A 26,087-nucleotide genomic window follows, 5' to 3' on the forward strand; every position below is an offset into this window, starting at 1 on the left:
GAGGGAAGACATTCACCAAGTTGGACCTGACCTCGGCCTACATGGCTCAGGAGCTGGCGGAATCTTCGAAAGGCTTCACCTGCATCAACACGCACAAAGGTCTGTTCATCTACAATAGATGCCTGTTTGGGATTCGATCGACCACGGCTATTTTTCACATGAACATGGAGAGTCTGCTAAAGTCGGTTCCGCACACCGTGGTTTTCCAGGATGACACATATTGATCACAGGTCGGAACACCATCGAACACTTGCAGAACCTGGAAGAGGTTCTAAGTTGGCTAGATCGTGTGGGACTCAGGTTGAAACGCTCGAAGATTGTTTTCCTGGCGCCAGAGGTCGAGTTCTTAGGGAGAAGAATCGTGGAAGATGGCATCAGACCCACCGACGTCAAGACGGAGGCCATCAAGAACGCGCTGAGACTACAGAACGTGACGGAGCTGCGGTCGTTCCAGGGATTCCTCAATTATTTTGGTAATTCCCTACCCAGGTTAAGCACCTTGCTAGTGTTGTGTATATGTAATGCATGCACTCCCATGTTCCGCCACCCGAGAGCTCATCCCCTGAAGTCCCAAGGGATCCCAGCATCCCTTGGGAGCACTGTATATAAGCCGGCCCCTCAGGCCTGTTCCTCACTCTGGAGTGTCTTATTAAAGACTGAGGTCACTGTTACTTTAACCTCCCTGTGTGCAACCTCATCTGTGTTAGGAACACAATAACTGGCGACGAGAATATGAATCCAACGCAAAGATGCAGCACACTGTGGGCATCCTGGAGAAGTTCTCAGAGGGTGAGGATTGGGAAGCCTATGTCGAATGGCTAGACCAGTACTTCGTAGCCAACAAGCTGGAAGGAGAAGGAAGCGTTGCAAAAAGGAGAGCGGTCCTCCTCACAGTCTGCGGGGCACCAACCTACAGCCTCATGAAGAATCTTCTAGATCCGGGGAAACCCACAGATAAGTCGTATGAAGAGCTGTGTACATTGGTTCAGGAGCATCTTAAACCGAGGGAGAGTGTGCTGATGGCAAGGTATCGGTTCTACATGTACCAGCAATCTGAAGGTCAGGAAGTGGTGAGCTACGTCGCCGAGCTAAGGCGACTTGCAGGACAATGTGAGTTTGATGGCTACTTGGAGCAAATGCTCCGAGACTTTTCTGTACTGGGCATTGGCCACGAGACCATCCGACGAAAACTTTTGACTGTAGAGACACCGACCCTCAGTAAGGCCATTGCGATAGCACAGGTGTTTATGTGCACCAGTGATAACACCAAACAAATCTCTCAGCGCACAAGTGCTAGCAATGTTCATAAATTAACTGGAACTGTGTTTGCGAGCAGAAATGTACAGGGCAGAACCCAAGAGTCTGCAACTGCCAGCAGGCGTCAGGTGACCCAGATGATTCAGAGTTCTAACAAAGGATGAATGCAAGGCAATTCACACCTTGTTGCGTTGTGGAGGCTTCCATTCAGCCTATTCATGCCGCTTCAAAGGGTATGATTGCAAGAGCTGTGGAACAATGGGGCACCTCCAACGAGCTTACAAATGAGCTGCAAGCTCTGCAAAATCTGCTAGTCACCACGTGGCAGAGGAAGATCGGTCCATGGGGATCAAAGCAATTTCGAGCATCAGAGAGAGGAGACAGATGCTGAAGTACACATGGTGTAGACATTTTCAACGCAATGTCCACCTATAATGCTAAACGTAAAATTGAATGGCTTACCTGTAGCCATGGAACTGGACACTGGTGCTAGCCAATCCATCATGAGTAAAAAGATGTTTGAGAGACTGTGGTGCAACAAGGCATTCAGACCAGCCCTGAGCCCCATCCACACGCAACTGAGAATGTACACCAAAGAGCTTATCACTGTCCTGGGCAGCGCTATGGTCAAGGTCACCTACGAGGGCACGGTGCACGAAATGCCACTCTGGATTGTCCCGGGCGATGGCCCCACACTGCTTGGAAGGAGCTGGCTGGGCAAAATCCACTGGAACTGGGATGACATCCGAGCGCTATCACATGTCGATCAACCTCATGTACCCAGGTTCTTAACAAATTTCCTTCCCTTTTTGAGCCAGGCATTGGAAACTTTTCTAGGGCGGAAGTGCGGATCCACTTGGTCCCAGAGGCACGACCCATTCACCATAAGGCACGAGCGGTACCTCACATGATGAGGGAGAGAGTGGAAATCGAGCTGGACAGGCTGCAATGCGAGGGCATCATCTCCCCAGTGGAATTCAGCGACTGGGCCAGCCTGATTGTTCCAGTGCTCAAAAGTGATGGCACGGTGAGGATTTGAGGCGAATGTAAAGTAACTATTAATCGTTTCTCGCTACAGAACCAATACCCGCTACCTAAGGCAGATGACCTATTTGCGACGCTGGCAGGAGGCAAGACGTTCACCAAGCTCGACCTGACTTCGGCCTACATGACACAGGAGCTGGAGGAGTCTTCGAAGGGCATCACTTGCATCAACACGCACAAGGGATTGTTCATCTACAACAGATGCCCGTTTGGAATTCGGTCGGCTGCAGCGACCTTCCAGAGAAACATGGAGAGACTACTCAAGTCGGTACCACACACGGTGGTCTTTCAGGACGACATATTGGTCACGGGTCGGGACACCGCCGAACACCTACAAAACCTGGAGGAGGTCCTCCAGTGACTGGATCGCGTAGGGCTGCAGCTGAAGAGGTCGAAATGCGTCTTCATGGCAACAGAAGTGGAGTTTTTGGGGAGAAAGATCGCGGTGGATGGCATTCGGCCCACAGACGCCAAGACAGAGGCTATCAGGAACGCGCCCAGGCCACAGAACGTCACGGAGCTGCGGTCGTTCCTGGGACTCCTCAACTATTTTGGTAACTTCCTACCGGGGTTAAGCACCCTTTTAGAGCCCCTACATGTGTTATTGCTCAAAGGTGAGAACTGGGTATGGGGAAAAAAAAACAAGTAACTGCTTTTGAGAAAGCCAGAAACATATTATGCTCCAACAAGCTGCTTGTATTGTATAACCCATGTAAAAGACTTGTGCTAGCATGTGATGCATCATTGAGTGTTGGGTGTGTATTATAACAAGCTAACATTGCGGGGAAGTTGTAACCTGTCGCCTATGCTTCCAGGACTTGTCTAAGGTCGAGAGTTCCTATAGCATGATTGAGAAAGAGGCATTAGCGTGTGTGTTCGGGGTAAAGAAAATGTATCAGGTCCTGTTTGGCCTCAAATTTGAGCTGGAAACTGATTACAAGCCCCTCACATCCCTGTTCGCAGAATAAATACTAATGCCTCAGCCCACATACAAAGGTGGGCACTCGCGCTATCAGCGTATAATTATACCATCCGCCACAGGCCAGGCACCGAGAACTGTGCGGATGCTCTCAGTCAGCTACCATTGCCCCATGGGGGTGGAAATGGCGCAGCCTGCAAACTTGTTGATGGTGGCGCAGCCCGCAGACTTGTTGGTCATGGAAGCATTCAAAAATGATAACTCACCTGTCACGGCCCGCCAGATTAGGACTTGGACCAGCCAAGATCCTCTGCTGTCCCTAGTAAAAAACTGTGTACTGCATGGGAGCTGGGCCAGCATCCCCGTTGAAATGCAAGAGCCAATCAAGCCGTTCCAGCGGCGAAAGGATAAGCTGTCCATCCAGGCAGACTGCCTGTTGTGGGGTAACCGCGTAGTGCTACCAAAAAAGGGCAGGGAGACGTTCATCTCGGATCTCGATAGCACACACCCGGGTATAGTAATGGTGAAAGCGATAGCCAGATCCCACCTGCGGTGGCCTGGTATCAACTCTGACTTAGAGTCCTGCGTACGGCAATGCAGCGCCTGTGCTCAGTTGAGCAACGTGCCCAGAGAGGCACCACTAAGTTTGTGGTCCTGGCCCTCCAGACCATGATCGAGGCTCCATGTCGACTATGCGGCCCGTTTCTCGGTAAAACGTTCCTGGTGGTGGTGGATGCTTTTTCAAAATGGATTGAATGTGAAACAATGTCGGGAAGCACCACCACCGCCACCATTGAAATCCTGAGGGCCATGTTTGCCACCCACGGCCTGCCTGACATACTGGTCAGTGACAATGGGCCATGTTTCACCAGTGCCGAATTTAAAGAATTCATGACCCGCAATGGGATCAAACATGTCACCTCGACCCCGTTTAAACCAGCCTCCAATGGGCAGGCAGAGCGGGCAGTACAAACCATCAAACAGAGCCTTAAACGAGTCACAGAAGGCTCACTCCAAACCCGCCTGTCCCGAGTACCGCTCAGCTACCGCACGAGACCCCACTCGCTCACAGGGGTGCCCCTGGCTGAGCTACTCATGAAAAGGACACTTAAAACCAGACTCTCGCTAGTTCACCCCAACCTGCATGATCAGGTAGAGAGCAGGCGGCAGCAACAAAATGTAAACGATGGAAATTGATCTGAATGACCCTGTGTATGTACTAAATTATGGACATGGTTCCAAGTGGATCGCGGGCACGGTGATAGCTAAAGAAGGGAATAGGGTGGTTGTAGTCAAACTAGACAACGGACAAATTTGCGGAAAGCACCTGGACCAAACGAGGCTGCGGTTCACAGACTGCCCTGAACAACCCACAGCAGACACCACCTTTTTTGAGCCCACAACACACACCCAAAGGATCAACGACACCATGTCGGACCAGGAAATCGAACCCATCATGCCCAACAGCCCAGCAAGGCCAGGCTCACCTAGCAGCCCTGCAGGGCCAACAACACGCCAGCCCAGCGAGGGCACAGCCAACACACCAGAACAGATATTTGTACCGAGGCGGTCCACCAGGGAAAGAAAGGCTCCCGACCGCCTCACCTTGTAAATAGTTTTCACTTTGACTTTGGGGGAAGAGTGATGTTGTGTATCTGTAAAGCATGCACTCCCATGTTTCGCCACCAGGGAGCTCATCCCCTGAAGTCCCAAGGGATCCCAGCATCCCTTGGGAGCACTGTATATAAGCCAGCCCCTAAGGCCTGTTCCTCACTCTGGAGTGTGTTATTAAAGACTGAGGTCACTGTTACTTTAACCTCCCTGTGTGCAGCCCCATCTGTGTTAGGAACACAATAGCTAGAACCTCTACATGTGTTGCTATGCAAGGGAGATGACTGGGTATGGGGGAAATCACAAGAGACTGTTTTTGAGAAAGCCAGAAATCTGTTATGTTCCAATAAACTGCTTGTTCTGTATGACCCGTGTAAACGTTTAGTGCTAGCTTCCGATGCGTCTTCGTACGGGGTCGGGTGTGTGTTACAACAAGCAAACGAATCAGGAACATTGCAAGCGGTCGCTTATGCGTCCCGGGGTTTGTCCAAGGCCGAAAGGGCCTACAGCATGATTGAAAAAGAAGCTCTGGCATGCGTTTACGGGGTGAAAAAAATGCACCAGTATCTGTTTGGGCATAAGTTCGAGTTAGAATCTGACCATAAGCCGCTCATATCACTATTCTCAGAGAGCAAAGGTATTAATACCAATGCTTCTGCTCGCATCCAAAGATGGGTGCTCACGCTGTCTGCATATAACTATGTAATTCGTCACAGACCAGGCACAGAGAACTGCGCTGATGCTCTCAGTCGGCTATCCTTGCCCACCACCGGGGTGGAAATGGCACAGCCTGCAGACTTGCTCTTGGTGATGGATGTATTTGAAAACAAAAAGTCACCCGTTACAGCCCGCCAGATCAGGACCTGGACCAGCCAGGATCCTTTATTGTCTCTTGTAAAAGAACTGTGTCCTCCATGGGAGCTGGTCCAGCATCCCAGCGGAAATGCATGAAGAGATCAAGCCGTTCCAGCGGCACAAGATGAAATGTCCATACAGGCGCACTGTCTTTTGTGGGGTAATCGCGTGGTTTTGCCTAAGAAAGACAGGGAAATGTTCATATCTGACCTACACAGTACCCACCCAGGCTAGTAATGATGAAAGCTATAGCCAGATCCCATGTGTGGTGGCCCGGCATTGACTCAGATTTGGAGTCTTGCATGCGCCAATGCAACACTTGCTCTCAACTGCGCAATGCACCCAGGGAGGCACCGCTAAGTTTGTGGTCATGGCCCTCCAAACCATGGTCTAGGATCCACGTTGACTTCGCTGGCCCGTTTCTAGGCAAAATGCTTTTGGTTGTTGTGGATGCTTATTCAAAATGGATTGAGTGTGTAATAATGTTTGTAAGCACGTCCACTGCCACTATCGAAAGCCTACGAGCCATGTTTGCCAGGCACGGCCTGCCTGATGTCCTTGTCAGCGACAATGGGCCGTGCTTTATCAGCGCTGAATTCAAGGAATTCATGACCCTCAATGGGATCAAGCACGTCACATCTGCCCCGTTCAAGCCCGCATCTAAAGGCCAGGCAGAACGGGCAGTCCAAACCATCAAGCAAAGCTTGAAATGCGTGTCGGAAGGCTCCCTGCAGACCCTCCTGTCCCGAGTTCTGCTCAGCTACCGCACAAGACCCCACTCGCTCACCGGGGTTCCCCCTGCCGAACTGCTCATGAAAAGGGCACTCAAAACATGATCATGTCGAGGGCAGGCGGCATCAACAAAGCATGTACCATGATCGCTGAAATTTGTCATGCGATATTGAAGTCAATGACCCTGTATTTGTACTCAACTATGGACATGGTCCCAAATGGCTTGCTGGCACTGTCATAGCCAAAGAAGGGAGTAGGATGTTTGAGGTCAAACTTGCAAATGGGCGAATTTGCAGAGAGCATTTGGACCAAACCAATTCACAGACAGCCACGAGCAACCTGAAGAGGACACCACCAACCTCGACCCTCCGATACACACACAAGTGGCAACCGACATCACGGTTGACCACGAAGCTGAACTCATCATCCCCAGTAACCCAGCAAAGCCAGCTGTGCAGCAGCCCAGCGAAGGCCCTACCAACTTAGCTGCATCTGTGTTTGTACCGAGACGATCGACTAGGGAGCGTAAAGCCCCAGATCGTCTCACCCTGTAAATAAGTGTACTATTGACTTTATCGGGGGGGAGGCGGGGGAGGGGGGGAGGGGCGGGGGTGAGGTTGTGTATGCAACACCCAGCATTCTACCGCCACCAGGGGGCGCATCCCTTGGGAGCACTGCATATAAGCAGGCCTCCCATGCTGTGTCAGCACTCTGGAGTCAGAATAAAGGGACTAAGGTCACACTTACTCAAGTCTACAGTACTCAGTCACATTGCTTTATTTGAGACATAACAATTATCGCTTAGTTGTTTGTGGGAGTTTGCTATGCGCAAATTGGCATTGCGTTTCCTACATAACAACCGTGCCTACACTCCAAAATTATTTAATTGGCCGTAAAGCGCTTTGGGACGTCCTGAGCTCATGAAAGACACTATATAAATGCAAGTCTTTCTGTTTTCCTTCTTTGTGGGTTCATCAAGGTTAAAGATGCCTGTCCTCAGGAATGGGACACCCTTCCTACCTTGTCAACCAGCATCGGTATTGCCTGTTCCAAGGTAGGAGCCAATGTGGCCACAGGTTCCAACATGAGTTGGTGAGAGGGGAGCGACCTGTCAAAAGCCCAGCGGGAGATCGAGAGCCAGCGGCAGTTGGTGAGAGGGGAGCGACCTGTCAAAAGCCCAGCGGGAGATCGAGAGCCAGCGGCAGTTGGTGAGAGGGGAGCGACCTGTCAAAAGCCCAGCGGGAGATCGAGAGCCAGCGGCAGTTGGTGAGAGGGGAGCGACCTGTCAAAAGCCCAGCGGGAGATCGAGAGCCAGCGGCAGTTGGTGAGAGGGGAGCGACCTGTCAAAAGCCCAGCGGGAGATCGAGAGCCAGCGGCAGTTGGTGAGAGGGGAGCGACCTGTCAAAAGCCCAGCGGGAGATCGAGAGCCAGCGGCAGTTGGTGAGAGGGGAGCGACCTGTCAAAAGCCCAGCGGGAGATCGAGAGCCAGCGGCAGTTGGTGAGATGGGAGCGACCTGTCAAAATCCCAGCGGGAGATCGAGAGCCAGCGGCAGTTGGTGAGAGGGGAGCGACCTGTCAAAAGCCCAGCGGGAGATCGAGAGCCAGCGGCAGTTGGTGAGAGGGGAGCGACCTGTCAAAAGCCCAGCGGGAGATCGAGAGCCAGCGGCAGTTGGTGAGAGGGGAGCGACCTGTCAAAAGCCCAGCGGGAGATCGAGAGCCAGCGGCAGTTGGTGAGAGGGGAGCGACCTGTCAAAAGCCCAGCGGGAGATCGAGAGCCAGCGGCAGTTGGTGAGAGGGGAGCGACCTGTCAAAAGCCCAGCGGGAGATCGAGAGCCAGCGGCAGTTGGTGAGAGGGGAGCGACCTGTCAAAAGCCCAGCGGGAGATCGAGAGCCAGCGGCAGTTGGTGAGAGGGGAGCGACCTGTCAAAAGCCCAGCGGGAGATCGAGAGCCAGCGGCAGTTGGTGAGAGGGGAGCGACCTGTCAAAAGCCCAACGGGAGATCGAGAGCCAGCGGCAGTTGGTGAGAGGGGAGCGACCTGTCAAAAGCCCAGCGGGAGATCGAGAGCCAGCGGCAGTTGGTGAGAGGGGAGCGACCTATCAAAAGCCCAGCGGGAGATCGAGAGCCAGCGGCAGTTGGTGAGAGGGGAGCGACCTGTCAAAAGCATACCGGTGCAGCTACAGCGGGAGAGAAAGCAAAATAGAAGTAGAAAGTAATCAAAAAGTGACGTCACAGCCAATGGGGTAAGTGATTGGCTGGTGATTGGTGAGTAGCTTTTCTTTTATTTTTTATATCAGTAAGTGAACTGTAACATTGTTATTACCAATTTAAGGGTATCTAAGGTTAAGTCATGGCAGGAGAGCTCGGTCATGTGATATGCTCCTCCTGTACCATGTGGGAACTCGGAGACACTTCCGGTGTCCCTGACGACTACGTGTGTGGGAAGTGTATCCGCCTCGAGCTCTTGACGGTCCGCGTTGCGGAATTGGAGCTGAAGGTGGATTCACTCTGGAGCATCCACGATGCTGAGAATGATGTGAGTATCACATGTAGTGAGTTGGTCTTACCGCAGGAGAAGGGTCCACAGCCAGATAGGGAATGGAAGACCAACAGGAAGAGCAGTGCAAGAAAGATAGTGCAGGAGTCCCCTGTGGTCATCCCCCTGCAAAACAGATACACTGCTTTGAGTACTGTTGGGGAGGATGACTCATCAGGGGAGGGCAGCAGCAGCCAAGTTCATGGCACCGTAGGTGGCTCTGCTGCAAAGGAGGGCAGGAAAAAGAGTGGGAGCGCGATAGTGATAGGGGATTCGATGGTGAGGGGAATAGATAGGCGTTTCTGCGGACGCAACCGAGACTCCAGGATGGTATGTTGCCTCCCTGGTGCAAGGGTCAAGGATGTCTCGGAGCGGGTGCAGGACATTCTGAAATGGGAGGGAGAACAGCCAGTTGTCGTGGTGCACATTGGTACCAACGACATAGGTAAAAAAAGGGATGAGGTCCTACGAAAAGAATTTAAGGAGCTAGGAGCTAAATTAAAAAGTAGGACCTCAAAAGTAGTAATCTCGGGATTGCTACCAGTGCCACGTGCTAGTCAGAGTAGGAATCGCAGGATAGCGCAGATGAATACATGGCTTGAGCAGTGGTGCAGCAGGGAGGGATTCAAATTCTTGGGGCATTGGAACCGGTTCTGGGGGAGGTGGGACCAGTACAAACCGGACGGTCTGCACCTGGGCAGGTCCGGAACCAATGTCCTAGGGGGAGTGTTTGCTAGTGCTGTTGGGGAGGAGTTAAACTAATATTGCAGGGGGATGGGAACCTATACAGGGAGACAGAGGGAGACAAAAAGGAGGCAAAAGCAAAAGACAGAAAGGAGATGAGGAAAAGTGGAGGGCAGAGAAACCCAAGGCAAAGAACAAAAAGGGCCACTGTACAGCAAAATTCTAAAAGGACAAAGGGTGTTAAAAAAGCAAGCCTGAAGGCTTTGTGTCTTAATGCAAGGAGTATCCGCAATAAGGTGGATGAATTAATTGTGCAAATAGATGTTAACAAATATGATGTGATTGGGATTACGGAGACGTGGCTCCAGGATGATCAGGGCTGGGAACTCAACATCCAGGGGTATTCAACATTCAGGAAGGATAGAATAAAAGGAAAAGGAGGTGGGGTAGCATTGCTGGTTAAAGAGGAGATTAATGCAATAGTTAGGAAAGACATTAGCTTGGATGATGTGGAATCTATATGGGTAGAGCTGCAGAACACTAAAGGGCAAAAATCGTTAGTGGGAGTTGTGTACAGACCTCCAAACAGTAGTAGTGATGTTGGGGAGGGCATCAAACAGGAAATTAGGAGTGCATGCAATAAAGGTGCAGCAGTTATAATGGGTGACTTTAATATGCACATAGATTGGGCTAGCCAAACTGGAAGCAATACGGTGGAGGAGGATTTCCTGGAATGCATAAGGGATGGTTTTCTAGACCAATATGTCGAGGAACCAACTAGGGGGGAGGCCATCTTGGACTGGGTGTTGTGTAATGAGAGAGGATTAATTAGCAATCTCATTGTGCGAGGCCCCTTGGGGAAGAGTGACCATAATATGGTGGAATTCTGCATTAGGATGGAGAATGAAACAGTTAATTCAGAGACCATGGTCCAGAACTTAAAGAAGGGTAACTTTGAAGGTATGAGGCATGAATTGGCTAAGATAGATTGGCTAATGATACTTAAGGGGTTGACTGTGGATGGGCAATGGCAGACATTTAGAGAACGCATGGATGAATTACAACAATTGTACATTCCTGTCTGGCGTAAAAATAAAAAAGGGAAGGTGGCTCAACCGTGGCTATCTAGGGAAATCAGGGATAGTATTAAAGCCAAGGAAGTGGCATACAAATTGGCCAGAAATAGCAGCGAACCTGGGGACTGGGAGAAATTTAGAACTCAGCAGAGGAGGACAAAGGGTTTGATTAGGGTAGGGAAAATGGAGTACGAGAAGAAGCTTGCAGGGAACATTAAGGCGGATTGCAAAAGTTTCTATAGGTATGTAAAGAGAAAGAGGTTAGTAAAGACAAACGTAGGTCCCCTGCAGTCAGAATCAGGGGAAGTCATAACGGGGAACAAAGAAATGGCAGACCAATTGAACAAGTACTTTGGTTCAGTATTCACTAAGGAGGACACAAACAACCTTCCGGATATAAAAGTGGTCAGAGGGTCTATTAAGGAGGAGGAACTGAGGGAAATCTTTATTAGTCGGGAAATTGTGTTGGGGAAATTGATGGGATTGAAGGCCGATAAATCCCCAGGGCCTGATGGACTGCATCCCAGAGTACTTAAGGAGGTGGCCTTGGAAATAGCGGATGCATTGACAGTCATTTTCCAACATTCCATTGACTCTGGATCAGTTCCTATCGAGTGGAGGGTAGCCAATGTAACCCCACTTTTTAAAAAAGGAGGGAGAGAGAAAGCAGGGAATGATAGACCGGTCAGCCTGACCTCAGTAGTGGGTAAAATGATGGAATCAATTATTAAGGATGTCATAGCAGCGCATTTGGAAAATGGTGACATGATAGGTCCAAGTCAGCATGGATTTGTAAAAGGGAGATCATGCTTGACAAATCTTCTGGAATTTTTTGAGGATGTTTCCAATAAAGTGGACAAAGGAGTACCAGTTGATGTGGTATATTTGGACTTTCAGAAGGCTTTCGACAAGGTCCCACACAGGAGATTAATGTGCAAAGTTAAAGCACATGGGATTGGGGGTAGTGTGCTGACGTGGATTGAGAACTGGTTGTCAGACAGGAAGCAAAGAGTAGGAGTAAATGGGTACTTTTCGGAATGGCAGGCAGTGACTAGTGGGGTACCGCAGGGTTCTGTGCTGGGGCCCCAGCTGTTTACATTGTACATTAATGATTTAGACGAGGGGATTAAATGTAGTATCTCCAAATTTGCGGATGACACTAAGTTGGGTGGCAGTGTGAGCTGCGAGGAGGATGCTATGAGGCTACAGAGTGACTTGGATAGGTTAGGTGAGTGGGCAAATGCGTGGCAGATGAAGTATAATGTGGATAAATGTGAGGTTATCCACTTTGGTGGTAAAAACAGAGAGACAGACTATTATCTGAATGGTGACAGATTAGGAAAAGGGAAGGTGCAACGAGACCTGGGTGTCATGGTACATCAGTCATTGAAGGTTGGCATGCAGGTACAGCAGGCGGTTAAGAAAGCAAATGGCATGTTGGCCTTCATAGCGAGGGGATTTGAGTACAGGGGCAGGGAGGTGTTGCTACAGTTGTACAGGGCCTTGGTGAGGCCACACCTGGAGTATTGTGTACAGTTTTGGTCTCCTAACTTGAGGAAGGACATACTTGCTGTTGAGGGAGTGCAGCGAAGATTCACCAGACTGATTCCCGGGATGGTGGGACTGACCTATCAAGAAAGACTGAATCAACTGGGCTTGTATTCACTGGAGTTCAGAAGAGTGAGAGGGGACCTCATAGAAACGTTTAAAATTCTGACGGGTTTGGACAGGTTGGATGCAGGAAGAATGTTCCCAATGTTGGGGAAGTCCAGAACCAGGGGTCACAGTCTAAGGATAAGGGATAAGCCATTTAGGACCGAGATAAGGAGAAACTTCTTCACCCAGAGAGTGGTGAACCTGTGGAATTCTCTACCACAGGAAGTAGTTGAGGCCAATTCACTAAATATATTCAAAAGGGAGTTAGATGAAGTCCTTACTACTCGGGGGATCAAGGGGTATGGCGTGAAAGCAGGAAGTGGGTACTGAAGTTTCATGTTCAGCCATGAACTCGTTGAATGGCGGTGCAGGCTAGAAGGGCTGAATGGCCTGCTCCTGCACCTATTTTCTATGTTTCTATGTTTCTAACCCCAAGCTCACAGGAACAATTTTACCCAGTACATATTTATCCGCTTCCTGCACCATTCATCCTTATGACTCTTCTGATTGAGATGGCTAGTTTGGTGCCAATTTGCACACATTGCTTTCATTAGGAGCAGGAGGAGGCCATTCAGCCCCTCGAGCCTGCTCCGTCAGTCCATTCGATCATGGCTGATCTGTGGAATGTATTTGCTTCATGGATTCTTTGCTTAAGAATTCATAGCAACACATTGCGATTAAGAACTAGTTGGTTTATTAGCTAAAGGTTTAACAATCACTCTGCACATTGCCAGTTCATCCACCAGGCTCACAAACATCTGCCTCATTGTGGATACCCCAAACCCAACTGGCTGGGGTTTTATTGAGTCTTGTGAACATCACATGACTGGCTAAGCCACTCCCAACTCAACAGCTCTACAAAGACATTACAATCTGCACCTCAACTCCATTTACCCGCCTTTGCTCCATATCCCTTGGTACCTTCAGCTAACAAAAATTAATCAATCTCAGTCTTGAAAGTTCCAATTGTCCCCCAGAATCCACAACCTTGGGGGAGGCGGGGGTGAGGGGGTGGCGGGGCGGGGAGGGAATTCCAGATGTCTACCACCCTTTATGTGAAAAAGTTCTTCCTAATTTCCCTCCTAGCTCTAATTTTAAGATTACGTCCCGTCGTTCTTGAATCCCCCACCAGAGGAAATAGTTTCTCTAGCATCTACCATACTGAATCCTTTCAACAGTTTAAGCACTTCGATGAGACCACCCCTCAAACATCTATACTCAAGGCTATAGTGGGTTTGCCTCCACTGCGAACTAAGTTGAAACTACTTAAAGCTGCTCAGTGGGTAGCACTCTCGCCTCTGATTCAATAGGTTCTGGATTCAAGTCCCACTCCAGAGACTTGAGCATAAACTTTATACCGACACTCCAATGCAGCACTGTCGGAGGTGCTGTCTTTTGAATGAGATGTTAAACTGAGGCCCTGTCTGCCGTCTCAGGTGGACATAAAAGATCCCACAGCACTATTTCGAAGAAGAACAGGGGAGTGCTGGCAAATATTTATCCCTCAACCAACTGCACTAAAAAAAGAATCAGATTATCTGGTCATTATCACATTGCTGTTTGTGGGAGCTTGCTGTACATAATTTGGCTGCCGTGTTGCCTACGTTACAGCAATGACTACACTTCAAAAGTACTTCACTGGCTGTAAAGTGCTGAGATCGTGACAGGTGCTAAATAAATGCAAGTCTTTCTTTTCTTGAACTAATTTCACATCCAGCAAACAGAGCAGACTTTCAATCCACCGGTCCAGGTTGAACTAGATTCCAGATCCCAGAGGGAAAGGACAAGTTTCGTGCCATTCCCGGCAAACCCTTTGTTTAATTAAGAAGGCCACATGATGCAATGCGCTCTTCCCCAGCGTGTTAGGATATGAGGGTTTCCAATGATTCCCAGTCTTATGAACACAACCATGCTGCTTTGGGGAGATCCTGTGGAGAGCCCAATGCTTCTCCACCAGAAGAGATAGGAAATTACCGTGGGCTATAACAACAACTTGCATTTGTATACCACCGTTAGTCTCTTCTTTCGTATGGTAGGAGCAAAACAAATCAAACATCAATATCCAAGTTGGATATCCAGGCCAAAGCTTCTGGTGTAACAGCGTGGATATCTTGTAGGCTGCCTGCGAATTTCCTCTGAGGGCAGTGCTCAGTAATGTGCTCCAGGGTCTCATTAGGAGCTCCGCATTCGCATGATGGGGGATGCTTTAATCTTCCACCTCATCATCATCATCATAGGCAGTCCTTCGAAATCTAGGAAGACTTGTTTTCACTCTAAAAGTGAGTTCTTAGGTGACTGTACAGTCCAATACGGGAATTACAGTCTTTGTCACAGGGTGGGTGGGGTGGGGAGTCTGGTTTGCTGCATGCTCCTTCCGCTACCTGCACTTGTTTTCTGCATGCTCTCGGTGATGAGACTCGAGGTGCTCAGTGTCATCTATAGAGAAGGTGACAGCATCTACCATGACCGGTTCTGAGGTAGTTGATGGTTGTCTATTGTTTGCAAGGAAGGTTTGATCCTTCAGGTTGTACTGTGGGGACCTCTATAAGGTTGTACTGTGGGGTCCTGCATATTCGCGGTGTAGGTGTGGTGGTGCGATGTTTGTAAGCATGGGCAACCACGGTGTTGGTGTCGATGAAAGTGTACCAGTTATAATTGCGAAGTAGAATTCAGCTGGCCATCAATGGATTTGACATGTGGGCTTGATTGCCATGCTGTAGAGCAGTACTCTGCTGTAGAGTACTCCAGAGTGAGTGCTGCCGTACGGAGGGTTTGAGCGTCTGCTCCCCATGTGGATCCAGCGAGTTTCTGGATCAAGTTGACCCAACTCCTTAGTTTCTTCCCAATGTCCTGGAGATGTTGTCTATAAGACAGGGTGCGATCGAACGCAACTCCTAAATAGGTGTTTTTTTTTGGCATGGTTTACCTCTGCGCCGCAAAAGGAGACTTTCAAAGCTTGGTTAGCTTGATGGGTGTTGAGGTGGAATGTCGAGGTGACAATCTTTTGTTTTACCACAGGAGCATAATCAGACAAAAAATGACACTGAGCCTAAGAAGGAGATATTAGGACAGGTGACTGAAAACATGACCGAAGAAGTACTTTTTAAGGAGTATTTTAAAAGAGAGAGAGGGAGATGCGGAGAGGTGCAGAGCGCTTGGTGGATTGAAGGGCTGGAGGAGGATAAATGATAGGAAGGATGAGGCCATGGAAGGATTTGAAAACTGTGATATATTCTTTACAACATCACTAACACACACATTATACACAATGGCTCTTACTGAAAAACTGTCATCATGTGACCTTGTCATATGACCGCAGCTGGAGTACTGCGTGTAGTTCTAGTCACCACATTACAGGAAAGATGTGATTGCACTTGAAAGGGGATAGAGGAGATTTAGAAGAATGTTGGCTGGGCTGGAGAATTTTGGCTATGAGGAAAGATTAGAGACGCTGGGTCTTTTTTCTTTGGAACAGAGGAGGCTGAGGGGAGACCTGATTGAGGTGTATAAGATTATGAGGAGCTTGGATAGGGTGAATAAGAAGGACCTGTTTCCAATGGCAGAGGGGTCAACAACCAGGAGGCATAGATTTTGTAATTGGGGAGAGGTTTTGAGGAGATATGAGGGGAAATTCCTTTACCCAGAGCGTGGTGAAGGTCTGAAACTCACTGCCTGAAAGGATGGTAGAGGCAGAAACCCTCACTACAATTAAAAAATACTGGGATGTGCACTTAAAGTGCCACACAGGGCTATGGACCAAGAACTGGAAAGTGGGATTGGACTGGATAGTTCTTAGTCAGCCAGCGCGGACACGATGGGCCGAAATGGCCTCCTTCCGTGCTGTAACTTTCTGTAATTCTATGACCCTTTTATTATTATACATCAGGAGTTGCATTACCACAGTAGTCCACTAGGTGGAGTAGTAGTCCACTAGGTGGAGTTGTATAATACAAAAACAAGGATGAGAATTTTAAACTCAAGGAGTTGTTGGACTGGGAGCCAATGTCGGTCAGCGAGCACAAGGGTGATGGGCAAGCGGGACTTGGTGCGAGTTAGGACACGGGCAGCCGAGTTTTGGATGAGCTGAAGTTTATAGAGGGTGGAAGATGGGTCATCGGCTACACTCGTACATCACCTGCTGGTCAGCTGTCGAGAAACGCTGATGGGGGTGAGGGGGATATATTCACTGGGCAACTATTGGAGAAGAAGATAAGGGAGAAAGATACAACTAAATTACCAAAAAGAAAAAGAGGAATCTATTTGGTGTAGACTGTGAGTGAGTTCATCCAGGAAACACATTTACCAGTAAGTAACTTCTCTTTCTTGTTGAAGCTCAAGGCCCCAATGGTAACAGAAAAGTAGAAAGAACGGTCTGTACAACCATAATAGTATTCATAGAAACACAATCGTAAATGTTATCTTGAAGCAAGTATACAAAATAACAAGAGGTCATCACAGTTATCGTTGCGATTAGGAGGGTGTATGAAACTTTTTTTCATTTTATATCATGATTTTCCACTTTGTTTTTATTAATTTCATTTTCCTCCTCCTCTTCCTCGTCCTCTCCCCTCTAAGCAGCTCCAAACTACGCAGAGGGAGTCTAGAATTACTCCATTTATCAGTCGGTAGGAAGTGTACATCTGTCTGACAGAAGTTACAGATAAATAAGACTCCCAGCTCCACGCTGCTAACAACTCACAGAGAACTGACAGAATTCAGATGGTAATTAAGCCCCTTCGAAGAGTCAGCTTTCTGTGGTCAGACAACGAAAGACTTGCATTTACGTAGCATCTCATCACATCTCTCGGAAACATTTCAGATACAGTGAATGACTTCTGAAGTACTTTTGTTGTGACGTGGGCAGTGGTGCAATGCTTGCCCCATGCTGCAACACTATCCCTGTTATACAGGCTGGTAACATAGAATCTATGGGCCCAAGTTTCCACATGATTTGCGCCTGATTTTTAGGAGCAACTGGTGGAGAACGGACGATCTTAGAAATCGCAATTCTCCACATTTTTTTTTCTACAGTTCTAGTCAGGTAGAACAGTTCCACTTTGGAACAGAATTTTTTCTTCAAAAGGGGGCGTGTCCGGCCACTGACGCCTGATTTCAAAGTTTCCACAGTGAAAACGTACTCCAAACTAACTTAGAATGGAGCAAGTGAAGATTTTTGTAGAACTGAAAAAACATGGAGCTGCAAGGCGCTCGAGAATAGCGTGTTTGTTTTTAGGCACCGTTTTAGGCGCCCAGCTCGGAGGGGCGCCTGTTTTTTATCGTGTGGAAACTTGGGCCCATAGAATCATAGAAATTACAGCAGGGAAAGAGGCGATTTCGGCCCATCGTGTCCGCGCCGGCTGACAAAGAGCTGTCCAGCCTAATCCCACTTTCCAGCTCTTGGCCCGTAGGCCTGTAGGTTACGGCACTTTAAGTGCACATCCAAGTACTTATTAAATGTGGTGAGGGTTTCTGCCTCTACCACCCTTTCAGGCAGTGAGTTCCAGATCCCCACCATCCTCTGGTTGAAGATATTTCCCCTCAAATCCCCTCTAAACCTCCTACCAATTACTTTAAATCTATGCCCCCTGGTTGTTGACCCCTCTAAGGGAAATAGGCCCTTCTATCCACTCTATCTGGGCCCCTCATAACCTCAATTAGGTCTCCTCTCAGCCTCCTCTGTTCCAAAGAAAACAGACCAAGCCTGTCCAATCTTTCCTCATAGCTAAAATTCTCCAGTCCAGGCAACATGCTCGTAAATCTCCTCTGTACCCCGTCGAGTACAATCACATCTTTCTGGTAAAGTAGTGACCAGAACTGCACGCAGTATTCTAACTGTGATCTAACCACCAATGTTTTGTACAGTTTGAGCATAACCTCCCTGCTCTTGTATTCTACATTCACGGCATTCATTCATTGCATATCACCTGAAGCATCCATTAAAGTAACTTCAAAGACAAAATACTGTGGATGTTGGAAACTCTCAGCAGGTCCGGCAGCATCTGTGGAGAGAGAAACAGAGCTAACGTTTCAGGTTAATGATCTGAATCCTTAACTCTGCTGCATGCCCCTTTCCCCGTTGCCCTCTGATGACTCATTGGGAGACTATGGACTTGAGCACATAATCCAGGCTCACAACTTCCAGTACTGAGGGAGCGATACAGTTTCAGAGGTGCCATCTTTTGGTTGAGACGTTAAAAGATCCCATGGCACTATTTCGAACATTTATCCTTCAACCAACATCACTGAAACAGATTATCTGGTCGTTATCTCAGTGCTGTTTGCGGGAGCTTGCTTTGCACAAATTGGCTGCCGCATTTCCTACATTACAACAGTAACTGCACTTCAGAAGTATTTAATTGGCCGTAAAGCGCTTTGGAATGTCCTGCGGTCATGAAAGGCGCTATAGAAATGCAAGTTGTGGTAAGAATGTGGAACTCGCTACCACAGGGAGTAGTTGAGGCGAATAGTATAGATGCATTTAAGGGGAAGCTGGATAAACACATGAGGGAGAAAGGAGTAGAGGGTTATACAGATAGGGTTAGATGAGGAAGGATGGGAGGAGGATCGAGTGGAGCTTAATATCAGCATGGACTGGTTGGGCCGAATAGCCTGTTTCTGTGCTGGATATCCTATGTAATCCTATGTAGGTCCTTTCTTTAATCTTTATTTCCTCCTCCTCCAGGTCTATCTCTTCAGTAGCCCTGTAAAGCCACATTCCTTAACAGCGCATCAACCTCCCGTTAAAGTGATTAGCATCTAATATTTCCCAATTTATGAACAAGTGGTGTGCAGTCACTGGTTAATATCATTCATCTGCATTCTTAAAAACAATATATCAAATATTTCTTTAAAAATGTCAGCATTGCTGCAAAAAGCACCTGGCAATAGTATACATTGCATCACGGATGCTACAGTGCAACCTTACCCAATAGGTGTGTGCCAGCTGTGGCTCAGTGGGTGGCAGAAGGTTGTGGATTCTATAGGCTGACACTCCAGTGCAATGCTGAGGGAGTGCTGCACTGTCGGAGGTGCCGTCTTTCGGATGAGACATTAAACCGAGGCCCTGTTTGCTCTCTCAGGTGGATGTAAAAGATCCCGTGACATGATTCGAAGAAGAGCAGGGGAGTTATCCCTGCCAATATTTATCCCCCAATCAACATCACTAAAAAACAGATAATCTGGTCATTATTACTTTGCTGTTTGTGTGAGCTTGCTGTGCGCAAATTGGCTGCTGTGTTTCCCACATTATAACAGTGACTACAGTCAAAAAAATTCCTTCATTGGCTTTGGGACGTCCGGTGGTCGTGAAAGGTGCCATAAACATACAAGTCTTTCTTTTTTATATCTGATTTACAAATCGAATGTGCACAGCAGGCTGTGCCTGGAGGTTTCAGGAACTAATTGACCAAAAAACACATTCTCCAAAAGTAGGAGAGTGCCCTTTGAGCAAGTGTGAATGACCTTATAAATCATTTGTGTGTCTATTTTCATTCTCTCATCTTCTTTTAGCAGGAGTCTCTTGAATCAGTGGTTCTCAGTCTGGGCTCTGCATACACATGAGGATCCGGAGACTTTCCTAGGGGTTTGTGACTGGAGGTCATTTCGAGCCTGCTCCTCTTTATGAACCCGGCACTGATTCAAATTTTTTTAATGTGTTCATGGGATGTGGGCGTCGCTGGTAAGACCAGCATTTATTGCCCATCCCTGATCGCGCTTGAGAAGGTGATGCTGAGCCGCCATCTTGAACCGCTGCAGTCCGTGTGGTGAAGGTACTCCCACAGTGCTGTTAGGGAGAGAGTTCCAGGATTTTGACCCAGCGATGATGAAGAAACGGTGATATACTTCCAGTCAGGATCGTATGTGACTTGGAGGGGAATGTGGAGGCGATGGTGCTCCCATGCGCTGCTGCCCTTGTCCTTCTATGTGGTAGAGGTCACAGGTTTGGAAGGTGCAGCTGAAGAAGCCTTGGCGAATTGCTGCAGTGCATCTTGTAGATGCTGTACACTGTAGCCACGGTATGCCGGTGGTGGAGGGAGTGAATGTTGAAGGTGATAGATGGGGTGCCAATCAAGTGGACTGCTTTGTCCTGAATGGTGTCGAGCTTCTTGAGTGTTGTTGGAGCTGCACTCATCCAGGTAAGTGGAGAGTATTCCATCACACTCCTGACTTTTGCCTTGTAGATGGTAGTAAGGCTTTGGGAAATCAGGAGGTGAGACACTTGCCACAGAATACACAGCCTCTGACCTGCTCTTGCTGCCACAGTATTTATGTGGCTGGTCCAGTTAAGTTTCTGGTCAATGGTGACCCCCAGGATGTTGATGGTGGGGGATTCGGCGATGGTAATGCCATTGAATGCCCAGGTGAGTGAGGGCGCGGATGCACATGCACATGCTGGGATGCTACGGGATGCGTGACTCTCGCAAATTATTCTCAGCGGTTGGGCCTGCCACCTCGCAGAAACCCACCGCTCTCGCTCACTCTGCAACCAGCGCTCTCCGCTGGTCGAGCCGATTCCTCTCCCTGACACCATCACCCTGTGCCATCCACCCGACATGCGATCAGAGCGCCTGCGGGGGCCCTTCAAACACGCGCCCGAACGTGTTCACGCGACCACGTACAATCCCACAATGCAGCTGTTACCGAACATGCCATTGGGACAGTATGGCGGTGAGTCACACTTCCAGCAGCATCCTAGCATGTCCATGGATCTCGTGCCCACACTCACCTTGGCCAGCTTGTCGACAGCTTTAAAAACTGTCCAGCACTAAGTGGCCAAAAGTAACCGTCTGCTGTGGTGGAGTGCTCAGATTCGGTGTGAGGAGCAGGCCCAACCATCCCACTGATATTTGTAAGTAAATAACCTGTTTTCTCAAAAACATTATTAAAACACTCTTTTATATGCAGCACTTTAATCTTCTGAGTATTCTATAGAATCCGAGAAATTTACGGCACAGAAGGAGGCCAGACGGCCCATCGTGTCCGCGCCGGCCGACCAAGACCTACCCAGCCTAATCCCACTTTCCCGCTCTTGGTCCATAGCCCTGTAGGTTACGGCACTTCAAGTGCACATCCAAGTACTTTTTAAATGCGGTGACCGTTTCTGCCTCTACTGCCCTTTCAGGCAGTGAGTTCCAGACCCCCACCATCCTCTGGGTGAAAAAAGTTCTCAAATCCCCTCTTTACCTTCTACCAATTACTTTAAATCTATGCACCCTGGTTGTTGAACCCTCTGCTAAGCGAAATAGGTCCGTCCTATCCACCTGATCTAGGCCCCTCATAATTTTGTGCACCTCAATATGGTCTCCCCTCAGCTTCCTCTGTTCTAATATTAGGCTGTTTCCCAGCTTTAACTGTGAGCACAGCGTCAGCTTTTGTGGAGCTGTTTCTTTGCATCTAAACATCAGACACCCCTTCTGGCCAGTTGCAGCATTGCAGCTGATGTGAAGATTTACATCACAGGTTTATAACACAGTCCATCGCCCCTCGTGTTATGCCCTGCGGCAGCTCCTAATTCAAGTCACACACATGAGATTCTTGAGCCACTTAACTTGAGGGAGAGTAGCTGAGTTGGGCTCCCATCCTCAGCTGTGGCTCAGTGGGTAGCACCCTCGCCTCTGAGTGAGAAGTTTGTGGATTCAAGTCCCACTTCAGAGACTTTGAGCACAAACAATCTAGGCTGACACTCCAGTACAATGCTGAGGGAGTGCTACACTCGGAGGTACCGTCTTTCAGATGAGACGTTAAACCGAGGCCCTGTCTGCCCTCTCAAGTGAACGTGAAAGATCTTGTGGCACTATTTTGAAGAAGAGCAGGGGAGTTATCCACGGTGTCCTGGCCAATGTTTATTCCTCAATCAACATAAAAAAAAAAAAAAATAGATTATCTGGTTATTATCATGTTGCTATTTGTGGGAGCTTGCTTGTGCGCAAATTGTCTGTCCGTTTCCAACATTAATACAGTGGCTTCACTACAAAAGTATTTCATAGGCTAAAAGGTGTTTTGAGACGTCCAGTGGTCGTGAAAGGCACTATACAAATCCAAGTCTTTCTTTCTTTTCTCATGGTCTTTTTTAATCGTTATTAGTTACTTCTCCTAGGTGGGCTGCACTTCAGGCTAAAGAGCCCCCTCAACTCTTTACAATAGGGCACCCAGCAGACACAAGTACCCCTCTGGACATCAATGCAGAGCTAGGCACTTGGATCCCCATCACCAGAGCTGTCTGGAAATGGGTGGAACCTATCTACTACTACTAGGCAATCCCTCATAATGAGGGTGACGTTCTTCACACCAAAAAAAGATGGGCTCCCAGGTGTTACAATGAGTTACATCTTAAAGGGGGGAAGATACCCGTGCATGGATTTTTTTAACGTGTGGTGGCCGTTGCACACCAGCCACCATACGGGCTTGACAGAGCTAGGCCTTGGTCCAGTAGCGAGGATTAACCAAGACGACTGGAGACCAAGCTCTGTTGTGCCTCCCCTGGGCCCCGACCCCACTGATGTTAAATGCTGCGCTGCTTCTAGAAACATAGAAACATAGAAACATAGAAAATAGGTGCAGGAGTAGGCCATTCGGCCCTTCGAGCCTACACCGCCATTTAACGAGTTCATGGCTAAACATGCAACTTCAGTACCCCATTCCTGCTTTCTCGCTATACCCCTTGATCCCCCGAGTAGTAAGGACTTCATCTAACTCCCTTTTGAATATATTTAGTGAATTGGCCTCAACAACTTTCTGTGGTAGAGAATTCCACAGGTTCACCACTCTCTGGGTGAAGAAGTTTCTCCTCATCTCGGTCCTAAATGGCTTACCCCTTATCCTTAGACTGTGTCCCCTGGTTCTGGACTTCCCCAACATTGGGAACATTCTTCCTCCATCTAACCTGTCGAAACCCATCAGAATTTTAAACATTTCTATGAGGTCCCCTCTCATTCTTCTGAACTCCAGTGAATACAAGCCCAGTTGATCCAGTCTTTCTTGATAGGTCAGTCCCGCCATCCCGGGAATCAGTCTGGTGAACCTTCGCTGCACTCCCTCAATAGCAAGAATGTCCTTCCTCAGGTTAGGAGACCAAAACTGTACACAATACTCCAGGTGTGGCCTCACCAAGGCCCTGTACAACTGTAGCAACACCTCCCTGCCCCTGTACTCAAATCCCCTCACTATGAAGGCCAACATGCCATTTGCTTTCTTAACCGCCTGCTGTACCTGCATGCCAACCTTCAATGACTGATGTACCATGACACCCAGGTCTCGTTGCACCTTCCCTTTTCCTAATCTGTCACCATTCAGATAATAGTCTGTCTCTCTGTTTTTACCACCAAAGTGGATAACCTCACATTTATCCACATTATACTTCATCTGCCATGCATTTGCCCACTCACCTAACCTATCCAAGTCGCTCTGCAGCCTCATAGCATCCTCCTCGCAGCTCACACTGCCACCCAACTTAGTGTCATCCGCAAATTTGGAGATACTACATTTAATCCCCTCGTCTAAATCATTAATGTACAATGTAAACAGCTGGGGCCCCAGCACTGAACCTTGCGGTACCCCACTAGTCACTGCCTGCCATTCTGAAAAGTACCCATTTACTCCTACTCTTTGCTTCCTGTCTGACAACCAGTTCTCCACCCATGTCAGCACACTACCCCCAATCCCATGTGCTTTAACTTTGCACATTAATCTCTTGTGTGGGACCTTGTCGAAAGCCTTCTAAAAGTCCAAATATACCACATCAACTGGTTCTCCCTTGTCCACTCTACTGGAAACATCCTCAAAAAATTCCAGAAGATACATCAAGCATGATTTCCCTTTCACAAATCCATGCTGACTTGGACCTATCATGTCACCATTTTCCAAATGCGCTGCTATGACATCCTTAATAATTGATTCCATCATTTTACCCACTACCGATGTCAGGCTGACCGGTCTATAATTCCCTGTTTTCTCTCTCCCTCCTTTTTTAAAAAGTGGGGTTACATTGGCTACCCTCCACCCGATAGGAACTGATCCAGAGTCAATGGAATGTTGGAAAATGACTGTCAATGCATCCGCTATTTCCAAGGCCACCTCCTTAAGTACTCTGGGATGCAGTCCATCAGGCCCTGGGGATTTATCGGCCTTCAATCCCATCAATTTCCCCAACATAATTTCCCGACTAATAAGGATTTCCCTCAGTTCCTCCTCCTTACTAGACCCTCTGACCCCTTTTATATCCGGAAGGTTGTTTGTGTCCTCCTTAGTGAATACCGAACCAAAGTACTTGTTCAATTGGTCCGCCATTTCTTTGTTCCCCGTTATGACTTCCCCTGATTCTGACTGCAGGGGACCTACGTTTGTCTTTACTAACCTGGGTCACGACCCCTCCGTTGTTAAATGCTGCACCGCCCCTCGTTGGGCTTGACCTCCGCCCCTCGCTGGGCTTGACCTCCGCCCCACGCTGGGCTTGACCTCCGCCCCACGCTGGGCTCGAACGCCTCCCACGCTGGGCTTGACCTCTGCCCCTTGCTGGGCTCGAATGCTGCCCCTCGCTGGGCTCGGCTCTCAGCCTCCCACTGGGTTCGGACACTGCTCCAATGGGCTGCCTGGACTCCAGTGACGTCAGTCCAGTTGCCCTTGTAGAAGTGGTCGCACTCCTGGGTCAGCTCGCACCACTTGCTGCAGTGATTAGCTCTGATACTTATACCACTGCCTGTTGACACTGTTCTCTTGCATGTCGGGGGCACAGCACTGGAACGCAGTCTGGCTCTCCTACTTATACCCTGCCTGTCGCCGATGGTGTTTTCACACAGGTCAGGGGGGGTCGCCTATCACCTTCTCACTCAGAGGCAGGAATAATGCACGGAGCCAGTGATCACCATAATGAATGCACCTGTGAGTATGCTGACAGGTTTGTAGGGCTGTTGCCGCGGTGTCCACCGGTACGCTCGCGGCCTTCCGCGAGAGATGGGCGCCGGAGCGACTGGTGTGCATTATTACCCCCGGCAACTAAATTTTAATTTGATTTTATGTTTTAAAGTTTAATTTGTTTTAATTGCCGGGTTTTAGTGTCCCCCTCCCCTTTTATAGGGGCACTTGTAAATTATATGATTTTAATGCCCAAATAAAATCACAAAAGGAGAAAAAAAACACAAAAAACCCCCCAAAAAAAACAAAAAAAAGAGGGCAGTTATAAGTGTCTGGAATGTCCCCCAGATCGGGGGGCACTCAATCTAATGTTTATTTTGTACTGCCCAAAAGAGTTGTAGGGCTGTTGCCGTGGTGTCCACCAGTACGCTCGCGGCCTTCCGCGAGAGGTGGGCACCGGAGGGACTGGAGTGTATCATCACCCCCGGCAACCAAATTTTAATTTGATTTTGTATGTTTTAAAGTTTAATTTGTTTTAATTGCCGGTTTTAGTGTCCCCCCTCCCCTTTTATAGGGGACACTTGTAAAATGTATGATTTTAGTGCCCAAAAAAACCCACAAATCACCAAAAGCCCCCAAAAAAACAAAAAAAAGGAAAACAAGGGCCTTGAAAAATGTTTGGAGTGTCCCCCAGATTCGGGGGCACTTGATTTAACTGTTTTATTTTATCCAACCAAAAGAGTTGTAGGGGCTGTTGCCGCGGTGTCCACCAGTACGCTCGTGGCCTTCCACGAGAGGTGGGCACCGGAGGGACTGGAGTGTATCATCACCCCTGGCAACCAAATTTTAATTTTGACCGTTTAAAGTTCA

General features: G+C 48.5%; 1 long non-coding RNA gene across 1 annotated transcript in view; it reads left to right on the forward strand.

Moving 5' to 3' along the window:
* The window catches only part of LOC139280060 (uncharacterized), a 249,932-nt gene extending 230,013 nt beyond the window's left edge, over positions 1–19,919 (forward strand). The window contains exon 4 of the long non-coding RNA XR_011596608.1: positions 19,878–19,919. This is a non-coding gene — a long non-coding RNA (uncharacterized lncRNA). The remainder of the gene's footprint in view (positions 1–19,877) is intronic.
* Positions 19,920–26,087: the final 6,168 nt, after the last annotated feature.

The sequence above is a fragment of the Pristiophorus japonicus genome, chromosome 14 (genome assembly GCF_044704955.1).
Source record: "Pristiophorus japonicus isolate sPriJap1 chromosome 14, sPriJap1.hap1, whole genome shotgun sequence".
NCBI classification, from domain to species: domain Eukaryota; kingdom Metazoa; phylum Chordata; class Chondrichthyes; family Pristiophoridae; genus Pristiophorus; species Pristiophorus japonicus.